Consider the following 22,403-nt stretch of genomic DNA (forward strand, 5'->3'; position numbering starts at 1 on the left):
GTGAGGTCTGAGTGGACGCCTGCTGGAATTTGTCTTTGCACAGAAAATGGACTGAAACGATTTGAAACGTTCGCCTTGGAAGATCATCTTTTCAACAATAAAAAAAAAAATAGATAAATAAAAATCAGAGATTCTTCACTGATTTACAAATCTTTTTGATGCCTCCTTTCACAAAGCATGAGGATGCTGCAGATAAGCAACCACGCAAAACCCAGAGTCTATTTGATTTTAGAAATTAACCCCAGAAAACGTCTTGCTTCCATGTTTATACATCTGTTTGCTCGCAGGAAATGAAAGCAGGGATTGGGGGAGACGATATTGACCAAGAGGTGCAGTTTTCACACTCCAAACAGTCATTACAGAGAGATTTATTTTATATTTCAAAGTGACATCTCAGACATACAAGAGAGCGCTTGTTAGGATTAAAATCTGCAATTAAATCTGGAACCAGAGGAGGGCACTAAAAGCAATGAATACAGCTGTTAAATACTCTGTATATGTGATTTACTGCAGTATAAAGAAGGAACAAAAACTAGAGGAAAAAATGCAGAATAAAAAGATTTGATTTAAAACTCATATCAGCTGTTTTTCCTTCCAACATAAATAAAGCTTTGGCAGAAAATCTAGGTAGTATTCTCTCCCCCCGCCCACCCTTACCCACACTAAAGCTCGACAGACTGACACTGAATTAGACCTGAATATAATTTTGACAGGAGCCCTGTGGGTCACTCAGTCTGGTCTGGAGCCTGTGGTCAGCCACCGGGATGAGGAAAGCGCAGCCATGTGTGTACAGTCTAGCTTGGTCCTGACAAGACGGACAACAGTGCTCCCTATGGGCCCAATGGAGAAGGTCATTTTCCAAGGCTGCTCCCAGACAGGAGCGTTTGGAAACCAGGACTGCATTTTAATGGCTTAGAGGCATGTTACTTTCCTGGTCAGCATAGTTTAACCATAGAAACTTTTTTTTAAATGAGGGGGAAAGGTTGTTGTGGTGGAGAGAAATAGGGCCATTTTTTTATTTTTTGCTTTAGAAGCACACTGCCAGCAGTGCAATCTGCAGTCTGAAAGTATTAGCAGAGTGAAATGTTTTTCATTGTTTTGGCTGCACTCCAGCATGCTGGATTTCAAAACAATGGGTTTAAAGTGCTGACATTATGTTTTAAGGGTGTCTGGTGGTGTTCACATCTATATATCGAGGCCAAAATAAGGCGCGCTTTCAGTTTGTACAGCATATACAAAAAGGGCTATCATTTTTTTGCAGTTAATTGGTCAGGGTATGTAAAATAAAGTTGAAAATAATGCTGAAAGTTGGAATCGCACCTACTTGACGAAACAAATACCAGCACACTGTGCTCTGTGTTATTAAAGTTGATTTTTTTGTCTGGAAGATCACAAACCCGTTTTATTTTATTTCCACAATCCAGCTCGTGGTTGCGACTGGCAACTCAATGAGCTGTGGCACTACTCCATCAGCATATTTGGGTTAACATCTGACAGCCTGGCAGCCAGGCAGTGCAGCTGTGCAAAACCATCAATACAGACGACACAGTCATAAAACACAGCCTCCTATAAAACACGGGGAATTGACAGAATTAGTCTGACTCCTGTGCACCAGGGGGAGAAAAAAAATCTCAAAATGAGAAGAGCAGGTGGTGCTGCAACATCGCCGAACCATTATATTTTTACATTTTAGCGGATTAGAAATTTGTCCTCCCCAGTTTGGTTGCTAAACATAGCGGGCAGGATGTAACCCAGGCTTACTATATACTTAATTGCAATTAAAGATGAATGTTGGGTTTCCCGAAATGACAAAGAGAAGTCTGGATATGTGTTCCGCATGTCTCCAGATGTCCTCGAGTCTACCGCTGCTTTCCTTCACCTGACCACAAATCTAATTGCAGATGTACAGCTGGCCAAAATCCAGAGCCTGAACTAATATGTACTGGCAGAGGAGCAGTGCCCCCGCCTTCGCCTCCGCCAGGCTTAATCCACCTACACCATGATGTACTGTACTGACCAAAAAATTAAGTGTTTATGATGGCCGAACATTAAAAGAGGTGAACACAGGAATACTGGACTGGCTTCAGCAGAGAGCGCTCAGCTTGTGGAAACAGAATATATGTCAGAGGAAGGTATTAACAGTCCTGACAAAACCACAAGCATCAAAGGGAGCAAAGGAAAGTGGAAGAAAAGAATATTTAGAGAGAGATGCTCACAGAGAAAGAGTGGAGAAAAAGTTGAACCAGGTGATGAAACCAAAAGCAAGCAGCACGCTTTAGATTTCCTTTGTGTGGAATCATTAGTAAAGCAGGCTGAATGGGCTTCGGTTTTCTAATCAGCTTTCTTTGACTTAGCGAGTGACTGGAGGAAAGCTCCAACGCAACAAGGAGCTTTCCACCTGGACAAGTGGCTCAAATTACGGGGCTTTGTTTCTGCATTGCATGCCTTCTCATTGTGGGTTTTTACCTCATGGGATATGTCTCATTGCTCAGAAGGACATAGCAGATGTATAGTCACAGCCCATCAGCAGCAGTATGCTGACACAAAATATGTTTTACAAAATATCAGAAGACATGTGATGCAGTGCTCTTTAAGCACAGGCCTTCAGTGCATTTAATCATCCAACTATAGATTAAGTCTTCCTTTTGACACTAAAGTGAGCATAAATTCGTGACTCTCCTCCCGAGCCCCGGTACATGCAAATACACACATGCTTATACACACACAAACAAACACACAAACAAATTTGATCAAGAACTCACAACACACATAAATGCAAGGCAGCTGCTATAACAGCCAGCAGCAGCCTCAGCTAATAGGACAGAGCTTGACGCATCTGCATCTCCTGTGTTTCATCAAGGACACATTAAAAAAAAACTCCAACTGTTTATCTTCCCTCCTCTTTCTGCCTTACTCTCCATTTCTCACACAGTTGAATCTTATCCAACTGCTCCTCCTCCTGCCCACCTTCACCTAAAAAATAAAACACATATGAGACTCACGTTTCAACTGCAGCTTATGTCCTTTCCAATAGGGACTCAAACAACTCAAACACATGAGGAAGTGAAAAAGGGCAGCTGATTGCGATAGGCTTCAAGAAGGAACCGTATTAAAGTGTGAGGAGTTTTGGCTAGATGAAGCACTGTCAGTTGTAATTGAGTGTTATCATGAATTATAAAGAAATATATATTCTAATCTCTACACGAAACTAAAGAAAATGTAAAAAAAACATGGATGGATGACCAACTGTACACAATCCACTGTATAATATAGCATGCAAGCAGCTAATAAAAAATGCATACTTGTGCTCCGGTCAGGGCACAAGTATGCATTGTGCCCTATGCCTATAGTATGATATTACAATTTGATAAGGACTCGTGAGACAATGGGTTTGCTAAAAGAAATGTAGTCAGTACCAATATCACTAAAATTAAAGAATCAGGGCAGCACTATTGCAGCTGCTGCTTCACTAGTCGCTACCTTCAATGTGCAGTTTTGCTGTGCTCACAACCACCCTTCTTCTTCTCAACCATGTAAGGATAGATTAGAACACTTGTTGCCGTATGCTGCCTCCATCAGCTCCTGATTAATTACAGCTTATGCACATTTTCTGACTACGGCACTGAAAAAAGTTCCAACACATTTTGAGATTTTTGGTTTCAAAAGCTTCTGTTCATGACAATAAAAACTGCTTCAAATTGCACTTTATCGTGATTTGAAAATAGGATAGTAACTCAGCGGTTCAGTTTCTTTGGTAAGAGGATTATGTTTTTAATTTGCCAAAACTCACATATAATAACAGATGCACCTCACTAACCAAGCTAGCTACATAAGCTAGCTGCCAAGCACTAGTATTAGATGATAACACCCCAGCTCTCCCTATAAAACAAACATGGTGAGACAAAAAGAAAAGAAATGACACCCTGAACCCCTGAAATCCCACAGTTGAGGCTTCAAAACGCTAGTCAACAAACCACTGTTTGTTGTCATTGAGACTTATAGCCATCTCTGATATGCAGTCTATGTTTAAATCAACAAAGCAAACTGTCCTGGAACCAGTTTGTATTATACTGTAAAACCCTCCAAGGTTCCCCATAAACTGATTCAACTTTCTAACTATGAAAGTTTAACTCTGAAACAGCTATTATTCTGCACATAGATCACAGAAGGTAACATGGGTTGAGGGTGAAATGTGGTACAATAAGCACTTAAATGCATCTAAGCAATCCACCAGTGGTAAACATTTTAAAAAATGAGGACCTGCGTTTGAGTGTTTCACTTACTAATAATGAAAGCAGCCGCTTTATCAGACCATGCAACTCCTGCAGTGATTAAACAGAGAAGGGAGAGCCAACTGCTGCGCCAGCTGTGACTCATAATCTCCCGAAACCAGTCACTCAACCAATGACGGCTTCAAGAGAAACACAAGCCACTTGGAAGAAATAGCCACGGGTGGTGGAGTGGCACCCCCAAATGAAAACAAAAGGGTGAGGGAGTCTTATTTAATTTATTTCAATTTGGTGAGCATGTGCAGAAAAAGCACAGGTATATGGAAAACAGTGGCATGCAGGTACAGGTACAAGTGAAGATTGAAGTAGACTGGAAAAAAACATCAACCTTGCATTTTAAATTTGTCCTCATTAGCAAGACAAATTGACTGACAGGTGTCTTTTAAGCCAGAGAGGTCGGCGTCTGCTCCTCTCACCTCAGACCACACTAAAGTTTAAGTGCGGTGATGCAGATTCTTTGGAGGAGCTTATACTGTCATTACTGGGTTGTTTTGATTACAAGTCAGAGAGATGTCTTCATGTATGTCTAGCCAATCAAAGTGAAAATATATGTTGTTTACTGGATGTCAACAATGGATTTCTGATTTACAGAATGTCACCGAATGCACCATATGCCTTTATGTAGAAAGAAATTTACTTTAAATCTACATTTCTGCATATTTGAGATGACATTTTGAGAACTCTAAGGAATTTTATTTTGATTAGAGGGCGAGATGGTGGTTGGTGAAGTTTCTAACAATAACACTGAAGACATCTTTAATTTGGATAAACTGGAGGTAGCAATGATTTGGTAAAGACTGTCTCTGTATTTACTCTGATTGTGGCTGAAGGTCATGAGGAGTGTAGGAAGACTTGTTTAGTTTTCACAGAGTCTGGTTCCACAGGACTCATTTACACCGCGCATACACAAACACACAAATACCAAGAGACTAATTACATTTTCTGAGTTCTGTCAAATTATCAAACATCACAGTTTGTGAAACCAGAGTTTGACGAGTGCAAGAATTTCATAAAAGAGGAGGCAGACATCTCGTAAGAGGAGAGGTGGAGGAGTCTACTTTTATGTCAACACCAGCTGGTACACCGACACAAGAGTCATCGACATGCGCTGTTCACCAGATATAAAGTATCTAATGTTGAACTGCAGACCTTTTAACTTTAAGGAGTTTACCCTAAACAATATAACTTCCCCACCAGGCAAAAAGAACATACTACACCAGATCTACACAAACTTTTCAGGTGCCTACAAAGCTGCCCCAATGCACATTTCAACTTTCTTACCAATCTGAAAGTCTCATGCCTTTTACCCCAGTATCTGCAGACACAAGCCATCTATGAAAACAGTTCAGGTATTCGCTAAGGGAATCATCTCAGCACTGCAGGACTGCTTCAATGTCGCAGAATAGAGTAAATGTGCTGAGGGTGCAGATCTGGAGGAAAATACTTCAGCAGACCTCTCTTATACAAACCTTTGTGCTGTGAATGTCACTACAACAAAGACATTAGAATTGTTTCATAATCAGAAAAAAATGGCTCAATAGTGAAGTTGAAGCTCAACTTAAAGCACAGGGCTCTGCTTTTAAGGTAACCTGTGAAGAAAATCGATGGAGATTTTCTATCACTCAGTTCTGGCAAGTGCAGAGCACTTTGCTGTGGTCTGCTGGGAAAGCAGCATCGGTGCTGGTGACACCAACAGACTGAATAAACTGATTAGTAAGGCTGGCTCTGTGATGGCTGTAAGCTGGACACTTTCAAAGCTGTGGTGGAGAACAAACTGTTACCCATCATGGATAATCCTGACCACGCTCTGCACCACTTACTGGAAAGGCAGCAAAGCACAGTCTCTAACAGAGAATAATGCAATATATCTAACTGGCAACAGGTCATGTGACAGGATTTTACTGTAATTTAACAGTGTCAGAGTGGACCACTTCTACTATTTCTGTCAGGTGATTAAATCGAATTCTTCTAATTCAAAACAGTACAAGTAATCGAAAATGAGCAATAATAAAAACATAAATAACCATTCTCAGACAAATAAAAGAAGAAATTAAAGTGGCAAAGATCAGAATCAGTATCTTTACAGAAAAGCAGCTCCAAGTTTATAGTGTTTTAAGAGCCGATTTAAGTTTAGTTCATAATCTTTACGAGGGTGAGAAAAGAGCACAGAATCAAGTAGCCCGGCTTTAATTAAGCATGTTTTATGTGACTTCTTTAAAACTGGGTTTTATGGAAAGGTAATTATATATCAGCTACAAAGGGAATCACCTCAGCTTGTGGGTGCAGAGGGACGGGGTGGTGGATTTTAAATACAGTGTAAATACTGTATACACACACACACACACACACACACACACACACACACACACACACATGCTGCCATGACGATACTGAGTGAAACAAAGAAATGATACACTTTTCCACTTTGCGAGCAATAAGTGTCAGAGAAAAACAGATGGAAACAGAAAAGGAAATTTTAAAAAAGACAAATAAGAGAAGATTCAAAGAGTGTCTCATATGAAATACAGAAACAGTCCCGAGGGAGATATCGATTCGGTTCTGTCCATTTCCTCAAACTGAGAGCTAAGCTCCAACTGAAAAACAAAAACAAACATACACTGGAACCAGTGGAGGAGAAAATGAGAATCAATGGCCATCTCAAATAAACCCAAGAAATCTTTAACACAAGACTCGAGCCTGCAAATTGAAGCTGCAGCACACTTACATGCAATACATTTCAAATATAGGAGGAAGATCATATTCTTTATTGTTCCTCTTCTTCATTACTTCCTGTTTTCCTTTAAGCTGTGCAGCATGTGTCTCTTATGTTTGGATGTGGGATTCTCTAGTGCGGGGATGTCAAACTTATCTTACGTCACGGGCCAAGTATAGCCCACCCACATTCAAGTGAAACTCCCCTTTCTATCACAGTAAAGTTTCACTTCACATTTAATCCTACAAATATCTTTATATAAGAAAAAGAAGTGCAATTATAAGATTTTGTTGTTTTTCTACACGATAGAAAAAATGCTGGTGCAGTAAATGAAAGAAATCTGCCATACCACACATTTACATATCGAGGTAATACCTAAAGAAATCCATTGCTGGAACCTACCATCTTGCACTGCTGGTGCAAAGTCGGGATCATATGCTGGCCAGAGCATTTTTACCATATCCTGTAATTTTTCACAGTCTCTCCACATTTTAAGGGGGAGATCTACCCACTGACCAGGGGCCTTTGTTTCCTTATCAATACAGCCACATACACCATTTGTAATGGTTTAACTGCTGTAGAAAGTTCAATGTTGTTCCGCCTGGTTTCATAAAGTCGATCGCACCAACATACAAGTGGCTGTAATTGTGCAGATGAGTAATAATCAATTAAATAAAGGAAGGGCCCTACCCCCGTCCCCCTCAGGCAGCTGAAAGGTAGAGAATTTCACCTTTGGTTTCTTATTATTCCAAATGAATCATGAGATGTTTTTATCCCAGTCTCAACATTGTTCTCTGGGTATTTCTGTAGGTGATGTTGAGAAAAGATATAATAATTTGGGGAGAATGTTCATTTAAACTGATCTGATTCAGCTGCCAAAGTCCAGAGGGAGCAAGCTCCACCTTGCCATAGGTTTCCAAAAATCCCATCACAACAGGTTAACTTGAGTCTGGGTCAGGTAGTGTGACCAAAACATCATCTGCATATAAACTGACCTTTTAATCATTTACTACAATATAAATACAGTTTAGTGTACCTTCCTGGCGTACTGGTTGGGCTAGTTGTTTAATAAATAACTTAAAAAGATTTGGGCTGAGTGGACAGCCTTGCCAACAGCACATCCCTGGTATAAGGTGAAGGAACTGAACTTTGTTCAATAATATGTAGTGTTCTTTTTTATCGTAGTGGGCTTGTCCATTTTTATATAAAGCCATGATCCAGGAAGTTATTATACTGTCCATTCTTTTTGCTACAATGGAGGTGTATAATTTATAATCTACGTTCAGGACACTGATGGGTCTATATGATTTACATTCAAGTCTATTCTTCCCTTCTTTTGGTATAACTGATACAAAAGCTTCCTTCCAGGACTGGGATGGTGGGTGGGGGCAGTTCCTCCTAACAAAATATAATTAAAACAATTTTCTAAAATAAACAGTAATGTTTCCCCTTAGATTTGTACCATTCCGGTGGCAGCCCGTCTACGTCATGAGACTTATTGGCGTTCAGTCTAGAAATGGCCTTACCTATACTTATGAAATACCCTACTGAGTGAGGGCAAGTCTAAAGAGTTTAAAAAGTCAACAATTGTGTGTTTGGTGGCCTGTGCTTTGGGGGAGTAAAGGGATCTATAAGACTTTTAAAAAGCTATTTGGATACCATCCAGGTTATTAACATATTATATACATATTATAACAAAAAATTTTTTAAACAAATCAGAGACGTTTAAGCAGAAGGTCCACGTTACTTTGAGAAGGATTCTCCTTAGGTTTTTTTCCTCAGTGGGTTCTCTGTGTGTTAGAAGTATTATTTGTCAGTATGTCTGCATAGACCTCCTCGTGTCCCTGCTCTGTCTTGTGTGTTTTCTTCCCTATAATACTTTTTAGATGAAAAGGGTGAAGAGGATGTCATACTGGATGGGAGTTGTCAGATTTTGTCAGAGTTGTACCCAAGGTGGCCCTGCGGCCTTCAATTTTTCCCATCAGCTTTTGTTTTTTTTGTTTTTTTTTTAAAACACCTCCTGAAAGCCTCATTAAAGCACACAGCATTTATTAAGTCTACAGCTACAATGGCATGCTATTTTGATTATCAATCTGCTCATTAATTTGAGAATTTTGAGTTATGAAACACATTAAGTTCCTCAGAGGCTAAGATGACCACATCAAAGATTCAGTGTTAAATGACATTTAAATGCTTACTCTGAATGATGGCACAAAAAAGAAAAGAAAAAAACACCTCAAAAGAAAAATAAGACAACCAGAACAGAGACAGAAGATCACCTGCATACAGAGGAGTTTCAAGTACGCAAGACTGCTTCAAAAGGAAAAGAGGATTCAGTTTCTGTTGTTTTGCACCTTGTATAAAACACACTGTCTGTCTCCCTCTTCACCTCATGGACCGGGTGCTTTTCATTATGCTAACTTATGCTTCCTTGTGTCATTTTGCATTCCGAGAGCATGAAATCCTTCCCAACATGAAGGATCTTTAAATGCACCATGAAGAAAAAAAAAGAGAGAGAGTGAGAGTGCGGTGATGCAGAAATGTTACACCTCCACAAGTGGCACACAGTTTGACATGTGTGGTGAACACAAATGTGCTACCACATTTTGGTAAATTTTATTATTTTTAAGAAAAACATATGTCAGCAATTAAGACAATTATTATTTTACATTCATTACGTGTAGTCCATAACAATTGAGGAGAGTAAAAGTGAGAAATAATAAGCGGAACTGTTGACACTGTAGTCGTTCGCCCGCGGTTGCCTAGAGCGGACCAACTTCCTGTCCTCTCAGATGCAATTTGGGAAAAGACACGAGTGCTCCTGTGATTCTTTCTCTGAGACTCTACCTTTATTTTTACAGTCGTCGAGGGCAGATCCAGTGATACCAGAACCACGACACAATCGTGACAAGGCCGTTACTCCAGCCAAGCCAGCGAGTAGGTGTCCAGGTAGTGAGGTGAAAAGGGGACCTTTGCCTCGACGTGGAACCGTACTGCAGTGAGGGGAGTGTGACGCATCCTAGTCACTATCGAGCTGAAGGATAATCAGAAATACATACAACATGTCGACCGAGAGAAAGGAACTCGCCTGGAATATCAGGAGACGCTTGTTTTCACTCCAAGGTCAAGACCTCTTCGAACTCGCTAAGAGCCTCGCATCAGAAAACAAAGACACTACACAGCTCAGTCAGGAGGATAAAGAAGGTTGTATGGACTATATCACCTCCTACATGCAGTCAAATACACTATTGCAACTTGAAGATGAGGGCATGAGTCATTTGTTGACGCTGAATGATTTGATTAATCTAGTCATCCAAGGAAGTAATCCTGCCGTGCAAACAGCTGGTGAGAATGAAGTACATGCCATGCCCAGTCCACAACCATCCAATACCGTGCTAGACCCACAACCGCCGGAAGATCCACCAGATATATCACCAAACCCCTATGCAAACGCAGAAATACAACAGTTAGAGGAGTTGAGGAAAGCGTATGACTATGTGGAACTGTAAGGGCCCAGTCACCTGCTTTAGCACGCCAGCAGAGCAATTTGCAACCACAACCAATCATACAGATTAAGCCCTAAGCAGCCAGTCACTGTAAGAGACTTTTCGTACTTGCCACGCAGAGAATTCAAAGTGTTTGGAGGACAGATTGGAGACAACAGTTCCGAAATCAGCTACAACAGTCTCACCAAGCAGATTAATGAAGGAGTTAAAGAAGGATTTGTGGAGGCTGAAATTGTTCGAGGTGTGTTGAGAATTGTGAAGCCTGGCACTTTCCGGGACATGTTAATGCTCAAAGATGACCTGTCTCTCCATGAACTTCAGGGCTTTCTGAGGTCTCATCTCGGAGAAAAAGCGACAACTGAAATGCTCCAGGAGTTAATGTGTGCTAGACAAAGTGAACAAGAGACGCCCCAGCAGTTTCTGTATCGCATGATTGGACTTAAACAGAAGCTTATTTTTCAGTCGAAGCAGGCCAACACTGAGATCTCCTATGACCCAAGAACCGTCCAGGAAGTTTTCCTCCACACAATCTATCAAGGCCTGGGGGCTAAGTACGCAGACTTGCGACAAAGACTAAGACCTCTCACCTCAAACAACAATGTCACTGACGAAGAGATTCTTAGTGAGGTCACAAAGATTATCAGTGATGAAAATGAACACCAGCGAAGGTTAGGCCAAGTCGCCCGCCAAAAGAGTGCACAAGCCCAAAGTGCTGGGGTCGAAGCAAACGACAAGATAGCCAAAGAGCAATCCTCACCAACAATCAAACAACTTGCCGCCCAAGTAGAGACTCTAACTAACATGGTCGCCAGCCTAATTAAACAACACGAGGCAAAGCCTTTCCAGCTGTCCCCACAACCACCTCCCAACCCGCTTTTCCAAACCCCAGCCAACCCCAACAGACCTCCTCAAAAGAAAGCGTTCCTTTGTCCAAAGTGTACTGAACAGAACTTGCAGGACTGTAGTCATTGCTTTGTATGCTGCGAGTCAGGACACCGAGCGGTGGGATGTTTAAAGCGGACCAAAACTCAGGGAAACTGGAATCGGTCTCTGTCGAGGGACAGCCAGAGGCCGGCGCAGAGTCACAGTCCCAGCCAGTAAGGTCTTCCTCTGCACAGCTTACTACTGAGTGTGCAAGACGTCGCAGTAAGCTAAAAAGAAGGCAGCCAAAGCGAGACCAGAGAAAGCAACAGGTAACCTCTTGCCAAAGTTTAACACCAAACAGCTGTAAAGTCCCCCTAGTTGGAAAGAAAAGCCTCCTCAAGTGTTTGATTGGTGGCTATCCAGTGACAGTGTTATTTGATTCTGGCTCACAAGTGAGTTTAGTGGATAGACAGTGGGTTCAGCGGTTTATTCCTAACTATCAGGTGAGACCCCTCCAAGAGCTGTTAAATGATGGACTTGAAGTTTATGCGGTTAACGGACAAGCAGTTCCTTATGATGGGTGGGTTGAACTTACAGTCACTCTTGCTGGTCACGAAGATCCCAATCTTACTGTGCAAGCCCCTTTCCTTGTCAGTAAGCTGTCACTCCCTCAGCCCCTCCTGGGAGCGAACGTGCTTGGCGCCATTATCCAAACACAAGAGTCAGACCGAGAGGCCAGTGCTTTATTATATAGTCTCCTACGCAAAGCTTTTGGTACAGACGAAGAGCAAGTGATGGCTATGGTAAACTTCATACAAGTACCACAAAGAGCAGAATGTGACCCAGCCACAGTGAGAATTGGGAAGAGCAATGTGACCATTCCTGCTGGAAAAGCAGTCCAAGTGTGGTGCAGAGTACCCCAAAGTTTTGACATTTGTGACCCCCTGGTGCTGTACGAACCCAACGAGAACACTGCCTTGAGACACCTGAGTGTTGGGGAAGGGCTCCTTGAGATCAACAACCCTCAAAGGCCATTTGTTAAGGTCCCCATCTCTAACCACTCCAAACACGAAATAATTCTACCGAAGAGAACAGCCCTGGGTACTATTCAACATGTCGCTAAAGTTATTGAGGCAGACCGACCCACAAACACATCAGAGCTGACTCAACCCACACAGAGCCCCATCACCATAGCTGAGGTGAGCGCAGCCACTCCTGTTTCTGAACTGTCCACTGAGTCATGGCTACCCCCAGTTGATCTTAGCCACCTGAGTCCAGACCAACAGAAGTCAGTTGAAAAGGTGTCCCAGGCTTCTACCTTTCTACCTTTAAAACCCACCACCAGCCAAATGGCTGGTAGGCTTTTAGCTAGGCTTTAGCTTCAGCCAAGTGGAAGCTAAATTGGCTAGTCATTCATATGTAAATTAGGTTGTTAGCTGGGAATTCTGGAGGGAGGGGAGTGGGAAGTTCACAGCTTTTAGCAGCTCCCCCACCCCCTCATCCACACACCCCCACTCCCCTCCCTCCAGAATTCCCAGCTAACAACCTAATATACATATGAATGACTAGCCAATTTAGCTTCCACTTGGCTGAAGCTAAAGCTTAGCTAAAAGCCATTTGGCTGCTCTCCGGGTTTTAAAGGTAGAAAAAGCCAAATGGCAGTCCGTGGTGATGTAAGTGTAAGGGAAGAGTGTGAGGCGTTCTCTCGTAGCAGCACAGACATAGGCTGTATCCCTTCACTACAAATGGAAATCAGGCTCAAAGATGATACACCAGTCCAGAGGGCCTATGCTTCTATCCCTAAACCCCTTTACAGGGAAGTGAAGGAGTATATTCAAGAGCTGATTGTCAAGGGATGGGTAGTGAAGTCACAGTCGCCGTATGCTGCTCCAGTCATTTGCGTAAGGAAGAAGGATGGGTCTTTACGTTTGTGCATCGATTATCGTCTCTTAAACAACAAGACTGTGCCAGACAGACACCCACTCCCCCGGATCCAGGATCTCACAGACTCGCTAGGTGGTTACAGCTGGTTCTCGATCCTGGATCAGGGTAAAGCTTATCATCAAGGTTTCATCGCAGAAGGCTCAAGGTACCTGACGGCATTCACTACCCCGTGGGGCCTCTATGAATGGGTGAGGATACCCTTTGGACTGTCTAATGCCCCAGCAGCCTTCCAACGGAGCATGGAAGAAATGCTTGACACCCTCAGAGACGAGTGCTGTATCCCTTACCTTGACGACGTGCTTTGTTTTTCCAAGTCGTTTGACGAACATGTCCAAGTGCTACAGAAAGTCCTCCAAGCCCTACAACGGCATGGTGTAAAGCTAAAACCCGAGAAGTGTGAGCTGTTCCGTAAAGAGGTTCGCTATGTCGGCCGATTGGTATCTGCAGATGGAGTAAAGGTGGACCCCAAAGATACCGAGGCAGTACAGGCACTCAAACACAAAAGGCCACAGACCGTCGGAGAAGTCAGGCAGCTTTTGGGATTCCTAAGCTACTATCGGACGTATGTGCAGGACTTCTCCCGCATAGCCAAACCGTTGTATGACTTGCTCCAAGTCCCGTCCAACACACTGCCACCAAAGCCAACTAGAGGCAGAGCAAAACACACTCAGCAGCCTTCTCGAGCCCTGATACAGTGGAACAAAGAACACCAAGAGATCCTTGAGCGCTTGATCGACATGCTCACTCAGCCACCAGTGTTAGCGTACCCTGATTTCACCCGCCCTTTTATATTGCACACGGACGCATCCCAGAGGGGCCTTGGTGCCGTCCTATATCAGAACCAACAAGGCAAGATGAGAGTGATTGGGTATGGGTCTCGCACGCTCACACCTGCTGAACAAAACTACCACTTGCACAGCGGAAAACTAGAGTTTCTCGCCCTCAAGTGGGCAGTTTGTGACAAGTTTAAGGATTACCTCTACTATGCTCCACATTTCACCATTTTTACAGATAGCAATCCCTTGACATATGTCCTCAGCACAGCAAAACTCAACGCAGTTGGACACCGTTGGGTCGGACAATTGGCAGATTTCCACTTCGACATCAAATACCGGCCGGGAAAAGTAAACATTGATGCAGATGTGCTGTCACGTTGCCCACTTGACATTGAGAGGTTCATGGGAGAGTGCTCAGAGGAACTGTCGGAGGAAGCCGTATGTGCGGTTTGGGAAGGGAGCAGAAGAGCGAAGCAAGGAGATGTAGCATGGATTGCAGCCCTTAACCTCACTGCACCAAACCTACCCATCAAAGAACCCCTACAGTCAATCAGTCATGACCAACTTGTACAATCGCAGAGAGCAGATCCAGCAATCAGAAAAGTCATTGACATGGTAGAGAAGGACATAAGACCAACAGAAGATGACAAGGCTGACACTAACACAAAGAGACTGTTGAGAGAGTGGAGTCGGCTGCACATGGAGAATGACCTTCTCTATAGAAAGACTACAGGACGCAAGCAGCTGGTCCTACCTACTCTCTACAGACAGGTAGCTCTCACACACCTCCACAACAACATGGGCCATGTCGGCGTGGAGAAAGCCTTGAATCTGGCTCGAGAGCGGTTCTATTGGCCTTTCATGAAGAGAGAAATTGAAGAGTACGTCACAAGGAAGTGTCAGTGCATCAAGCAGAAGAAGCCAACGACACACGAGAGAGCACCCATGGGTAGCATAACATCCAGCTCCCCTCTTGAGCTTGTTTGCATTGACTTCCTGCACTTAGAGTCTTGTAAAGGTGGGTTTGAATATATACTGGTTGTTGTAGACCATTTTACCAGGTTCGCACAAGCGTATCCCACCAAGAATAAGGCCGCAAAGACCGCGGCAGACCGCCTCTTCAATGACTACATTCCCAAATTTGGCTACCCCTCCAAGCTCCACCACGACCAGGGTCGCGAGTTCGAGAATAAGTTATTCAAGTCCCTAAGAGAACTCGCAGGCGTTGGTCACTCAAGGACATCCCCCTACCATCCCCAATGCAACCCTACTGAAAGACTGAATCGCACCCTGTTACAGATGCTGCGTACACTGGGAGAAAAGGAGAAACAAAATTGGAAGGAACATCTACCCCATGTTATCCATGCTTACAATTGTACCAAGCATGAATCGACTGGCTTCTCTCCGTACTACCTCTTGTATGGTCGACACCCTCATCTTCCAGTAGACCTTCTCTTTGGTCTCATGGCAGAAAACAACACTGAGACACCACATGGGTATGCAGAAAGATGGAAAGGGAAGATGACAGAAGCATACCGCATTGCAAATGCAAACAGTCAACAGTCAAGTTCCAAAGGCAAAGCAAACTATGACAAAAGATGCAAAGGAGTAATGCTACAGGCAGGAGACAGAGTACTGGTACGAAACCTGAGTGAAAGGGGGGGCCCTGGCAAACTGAGACCCTACTGGGAGCAAACGGTCTACATTGTGAGGGAGCAAGTGGGCGACAACCCCGTCTACAAAGTGAGTCCAGAGGCGGGAGGCCGTCCTGTTCGCACCTTGCACAGGAACTTGTTGTTACAAGTAAATGACTTGCCAGTGGACATTATCCAAAGTCAGGCTACAAGACCACACAAGAGAAACAAGAAGTCCACCGGAAGACCAATGACACCAGAGCCGAACCCTGACACAACTGACTCGGAAGAGGGTGAGCCATTGTACTGGCTTGGTGTACCCAGATACCCTCGAGGGGGCCATTCTCCAGTCACACCAGTTCCAAGTGGAGCGCAACGGAGCTCCGGTCCAAGTGAACTAGGACAAGTCTTAAGGGCTCGTGTCCAACCTAGAAAAAAAAGTGCCATGGTTCCGGAAGAGGATCTAATTGTGTTAAGAGACCCAGACCTACCTCAACTAAGTGACAATCAGGAGATGCCTCAGGTTCAAGAAGAAGTTGACGTCACTGAGTCCAGTCCTGATCCAGTAGAGGTTCCTGACCCAGAGCCGGAACCCAGGGTGGAGCCAGGGGATGACATCCATCCAGAGCCACCATCTCATCCTAGGCAGTCCAGCAGGCAGAGACGTCCCACCACATTCTTCACCTACCCATCCTTGGGTCAACCAGCCTATCAGGCTCATCCTGCGGTGAACACCATCAACGTCCAGCCTTCGCCATATCCTTCCCTCTACTACCCTCTTCTCTTCTCTACTCCCAACCCCCCTACCCCTCTCCCCTCACCCTTAGCCCTTACTTACCTGTTTCATATGTTGTTCCTTGCTATTGAATCGAACAGAAATCTCAGGAAGAAGAATGCCTGAAGTCTAAGGACACCTGGGCAAGAGGAATATTCCAGGGACTTCTGTAAATAATAATAATAATGGATTGGATTTATATAGCGCTTTTCAAGGCACCCAAAGCGCTTTACAATGCCACTATTCATTCACTCTCACATTCACACACTGGTGGAGGCAAGCTACGGTTGTAGCCACAGCTGCCCTGGGGCAGACTGACAGAAGCGAGGCTGCCATATCGCGCCATCGGCCCCTCTGGCCAACACCAGTAGGCAAGTAGGGTAAAGTGTCTTGCCCAAGGACACAACGACCAGGACAGAGAGCCCAGGGATCGAACCGGCGACCTTCCGGTTACAGATGCGATTCCCAACCCCTTGAGCCACGGTCGCCCCGTAAAGAGACTTTGTTAGTTTAAAGGTTTTTTTTATAATTCAAGTTAAGTGTCAGGAGCCACTTTTGCTGTTGGGGAGCGTGTGGTGAACACAAATGTGCTACCACATTTTGGTAAATTTTATTATTTTTAAGAAAAACATATGTCAGCAATTAAGACAATTATTATTTTACATTCATTACGTGTAGTCCATAACAATTGAGGAGAGTAAAAGTGAGAAATAATAAGCGGAACTGTTGACACTGTAGTCGTTCGCCCGCGGTTGCCTAGAGCGGACCAACTTCCTGTCCTCTCAGATGCAATTCGGGAAAAGACACGAGTGCTCCTGTGATTCTTTCTCTGAGACTCTACCTTTATTTTTACAGGTCAGTATCGTCTTAAAAATACAGTGTATGAGGGTTTTGTGCCTTGTTCTACTTCGGTGTTTACTGAGAGTTATGTTGACACCGCCGATGTAACCTTAAGTGGGGTTTAGTTGAAAAGTACTGAAGCGCGGCACCGCAGCGGTGGTAAAGCCGAGCCGCGCAGCCCCAGGTCTCGCAAGAGTTACCGCGAGTTATCGCGAGAGTTACCGCGAGAGTTCGCCAGCCCGCGGGATGTATTTAAACTTGGTAAACTCCATTTAACAAGCAAATATGTGTGTGTGGTGCTCCAATTTAACTGTAAAGGCCCTGACATCAGATTATTCGAGATTAAAATATCTTATATATACTTTATGGTTCAAGTGATGTGGAAATGTTAAGAATAAGCTAAGAATGAATGTACATTTATGTTGTTACATTGCAAAGTAATACATTCAGGTGTGTTTTGTCTAATCTAGTAAGATTTATGCACTTATATCAGATTTGTGGATAAGCTATTTTGAGTTTGCCCTATATGTGAGAAAGAGCAATAAGACGTTTAAGGCATTATATGCTATCTGCACTGCTGATTTAAATGAGTGAAGGAATAGTGTGGTTAACAGTGTAGACTGGAGAAATGTAATGACCATAGATGCATATATTTGCCAAATGCCTTTTATTTACCTTTTACAGTTATTGAGCATATCTGACAAGTGAAAGCACTGGATGTAAATTATATTTGTTGATCTGAAATAAGAGATGCAATTCGGGAAAAGACACGAGTGCTCCTGTGATTCTTTCTCTGAGACTCTACCTTTATTTTTACAGATTTGTATTCTTTTTGTTATTGTGGTCTTCACATCTGGGACCCGTAACACATGCATAAGGCTGATGCTGTTTAAGCATGCATTTTTTCCATTTGGCAGTTTCAGCTGCTCTGTCCTTGCACCATCCTCACGAGAAAAAGATGTAATCCCACAAAGGACTTCTCGCTTTCTTAAATCCTTACCTCCCAAAAAAAGATCCATTTTCTCTGAAGATGTGGTAACTAACTGGGTATTTGCTGCTTAGTAACCCTGCAAACAGCACAAACCACTGAGTAGACCTGTGATAGAAGATAAATGAGTCTGGTGTCTCTTAGCCTTGGTGTAAAGAAGAGTTGGACTGGGGTGATAACAGATTGTGAATTATTCAGCCCATCTAAAACACATAAAGGACCTTGCTAAGTATCTACTGAGGTACCAAAACATCCACAGATAGCTGCATAGAGGATATACTACTGAATGGAAAATGGGACTGAATCAGACACTGACACTGAATAGATGAGCCAATCTCAAAAAGGGAGAGATAGGAACCAAGAAGCGAGATAAGACCATCATTCTGTTGGAACCAACTATTTTGCTCTGACTCAAAACAGCACTTGACATTTTGCCAGCAGCAGAAGCAATCATAGCAGACCGCAGGAGAAATATTCAAGTTATTGCTCTGAATCAGTCTTAGTCTTCTTGCAGATAACCCGCGAGTTTATCTTGGTGGGAAAATGAGCAGGTTTATCCAGAGAAAGACAAAGATAAGCAGTGGTCCGTTCACCTCCATTTGAACCTTGGCTAGCTGAAGCTCAGACACCACATGCTGGCGCTCTCTCTCTCAGACACACACACACGCCAGGTTACTTGCAGGCAAGGTGACACCTATCTACTCAGTCAGCCGGAAACGCTAAAGGGGCGTAAGAGCTATGAAAGGAAATGTGCCACAAGTAGCTAGGATGGATTTGTTTTTCACCATCTCATCAGCCAGTCCTGTTGGCTCAGCAGCTCCAAGGGGATGAACAGCGGCTGATTTGTCACACTCGGGGGAAATCAGAACCTACCTCCAAAAAGACGCCGTAAACTGGCATCCGTTAGAGATGCTTGTTCTCCAGGGACTCGGCTGATGCACAGCAAATTTCATTAGACATTTCAGTTTTCTAATTTTCTGATTTCTAGTGTGTTTTATTTTTAAGTTAACAGATCATAGACATGATTGGCTACCATGGTGCAACTAAATGATGCCGATTAAACAAACACAGTATTGTGCAGCCCCATTTCTAACACTTAAAAAAGACCTGCAATCCATCCAAAAATTACAACCAGTAAAGGAAATAATTAAACAAGCACCAACTGATTAAATGTTGTAAATAAAAACATTGGTGAAGTTGCAGGTAAGATGCTATTTTCTATAAGAGCATAAGATGAGCCATATATCAGAAAAATGTGTCTGTACACAGAGAGCAAGACAGTGTATGCATAAGCACGCCCATGTATAATTGCTGTGGTCAGGGGGCTTATATTTCCTTCTGCTAATTAAGTTCAATTATATTAATGTCGTGTACTTAGAGCCATATTAAAATCTAATTAGAAATTAGAGTCTGTGGCACCTGTACAGCCCCTGAACACAGGTAAGCAAATTAAGTAGGTACTGATCTGAAGTCAGCACGCAGACTGTGCCATTCAAACAATGGGAAGCTTGCTTTGCTATTTGAGATATGAGTCAATGGCATTTTATTTATTTATTTATTTTTATATGATTAAAAGACAGAACACTCTGACCTGTCACACAGAAGTGGGTGGCATTATTAAAACAGTTACCGCACAACAGTGAGGTCACAGCAATTAGCAGCTCTGATCAACTAAAGAAACATTAAATGCTATAGTGCTCCTGATGTAGCCAGGGTGAAAAATCTATGCAGAAAACATATTCAGGTGCTTTTCTTTTCTGAAGTTTAAAACAAAGTTAAAAGAAATAAATTACAATAACCAGAGCAGTGTAATGTCACCCTGGCAGATCGTGAAATGTGAAATAATCACAAAATGATGCTGATGTAACACCGGCCAATGTGGCTTCAGAAAAAAAAACATGGGGTCAGAAGGATTTGTCCTTCCTGCTTGCTGCACACAAACACATAAAGTACAACACGCTGCTGACGAGACCAGCACACACACACACACACACAAAGCACTTTCACATCAAAAACAATCCACATCAATGTGAGTCAGACAAATAACCCACACCAGTAACACAACACAGCTAATACCCACCAAAGAGGAACCGCAGCCAAGAAAACACAACTGCCACAACAACAGCTAGGCTGAAATTAAACTACGCAAAGACCTACTTTACTGGCTGCTGCACAGGTTATATACTGTAAGTGTTAAAAATAATTTTAAAGCGGGGCCTAAAAGTGGATTATGGCACAGAAAAAACACCTTAGACACTGAGAAGAAAAGAATAAGGCATGTCTGTTAAACACAATGGAACCATTCAGCCGCCCAAAAACCTCAAAGCTGCGTTCGACCAGTTACGCAATTTCTGGATTTTTCCTCAGCAGACACAAGTCGGGGTCATTAGTTCAGTCTGGGGAAACCTGCTTCATTAGAGAAACATTAATAAAACAACACTCTGCTGCATTTAGAGGACGACAGTGTAATAGATGTGGGTGTAAACTTAAATCCGAGTCGAAGCTGTGAAAGGAAAAGACCTCAGGCCTTAAAGTCGATGTCAGAAGGCTCATCTGCCCCCCCAGTTCTAGTGCAGCTTTAATAGAGGAGATGGCAGTGCAGCCCAGAGGGACTGTCCTGCAACAGAGGGCAATATCCTCTCTTACTGCATGCGCTCTGAAATCCAATTACACCAATTTATTGATCCTCGTGAATAAGGAGCCACTTGGACCAAACAAACCTGGCTGTCTTTCATCTTGGCTCAAAAATAATACATTTTGAAGCTGTCCTTTTATATATCTACAAAGCTCATCTTTATCCTCTTGCCTCTCTCCACACAGGCAGCCAGGAGGATGAAATAGAGGTCATTCTGTCCCCGACAGAGCGACAGCCTCCCAGTGTGACTCCTGTGAACCTGTCCCTACCTGTCAACCACATCAACCGGAGCTAAAAAGAAACCACTGACTAAGAAATGAGAAGAAAGATGCCAAAGCCTTTGCTTGTATGACACATAGCATTTGACCTAATGGTTGGAAATGCCAAAAAAATAAGAAACAAAATAAAAATTCCCTCTTACACAGAAGCTCAATGTGTTTAATGCGCAATAATAACAGCTGCACAATAAAACAGGAGCACATGGTTTGAATAAAGCTTCAAACAATCACAAGATCTCTAATAAAAAGACGTCAGTAGTTACTGCTCACTTCTCTGAACACAACTTCATTACTTAACCATTCACAATTTTACTGACTAATTAAAGCTGGTGATGCAAAGTATCACTCTCTGCTATTCAGCCAGCAATTACACCAAGACTAAAAAGGACAACAACTTCACATATAATTAAGACTTACCCAAAGAGCACCATTTGCTTTGGTCAACGCACACAAAGGAGCTGGGATAAAGGAGAGCCTTTCAACTGGTGGGACAGACTTGCCACAGCTGCATTTGAAATGAGTCTTGGAGGTACAGTAATTGCCCTATCCATGCAAGGACTTGCCAGACACTTTAATGAAGTGGATCCTTCCCAACACCGAAAGAAAATTACCTGTAAGAGTCACCAGCGGCTGAAACTCCAGCCATTGCCTCGCTGTTGACAAAGCAACAGTGGTGGATTGCTATCTATAATAATTTCCCAGTCTGTCTCCCTTGGGTGTGCTTGTGCTGTTTGTTAAGTAGATCCAAGCCCATGCTCCCCTGAGCTGCCTGCTGCTACATAATGAGCCTCTCCAGCTGGATGACCACTGAGTCGGTGGAGGCCAGGGGTTGAGCAGCTCACCCCCTCTAATTGAATCACACAGAAGCACACCCTCACCCCTCAGATGCAGTCCAGTGAGGTTGCAAACAGGAGCTATTACAGATTTATTTTCATATCATTTCAGCTCTGTAGTGTGGAACTCAGTTAAAGCTGGTAGCTGACAAAGTATTTGCCCCATTCCCAATTTCTTATTTTTTACTTACATGTAACTTATATTACATTTTTATATTTCACAAAGATAACACATTTACAGTTTTTAGATGATTTCATAATCATAGATTGTTTGTTAAATCATAAATTAACTGTTATAAACTACATTTTGTGGAAAGTTGACTTCAAT

General features: G+C 43.0%; 1 protein-coding gene across 3 annotated transcripts in view; it reads right to left on the bottom strand.

The window, feature by feature from the left end:
• The window catches only part of myripb (myosin VIIA and Rab interacting protein b), a 133,936-nt gene that overhangs the window by 96,924 nt on the left and 14,609 nt on the right, over positions 1-22,403 (bottom strand). The window contains exon 1 of one of the 3 annotated variants that reach the window (XM_076888107.1): positions 4,284-4,395. The exons of the other annotated variants lie outside the window; for them this stretch is intronic. The gene's annotated coding sequence lies outside the window, so the exon portion shown is untranslated. Of the gene's footprint in view, positions 1-4,283; positions 4,396-22,403 lie in introns of those variants that run through there. 3 annotated transcript variants of the gene reach the window in all.

Source organism: Maylandia zebra, linkage group LG9, assembly GCF_041146795.1.
Source record: "Maylandia zebra isolate NMK-2024a linkage group LG9, Mzebra_GT3a, whole genome shotgun sequence".
NCBI classification, from domain to species: domain Eukaryota; kingdom Metazoa; phylum Chordata; class Actinopteri; order Cichliformes; family Cichlidae; genus Maylandia; species Maylandia zebra.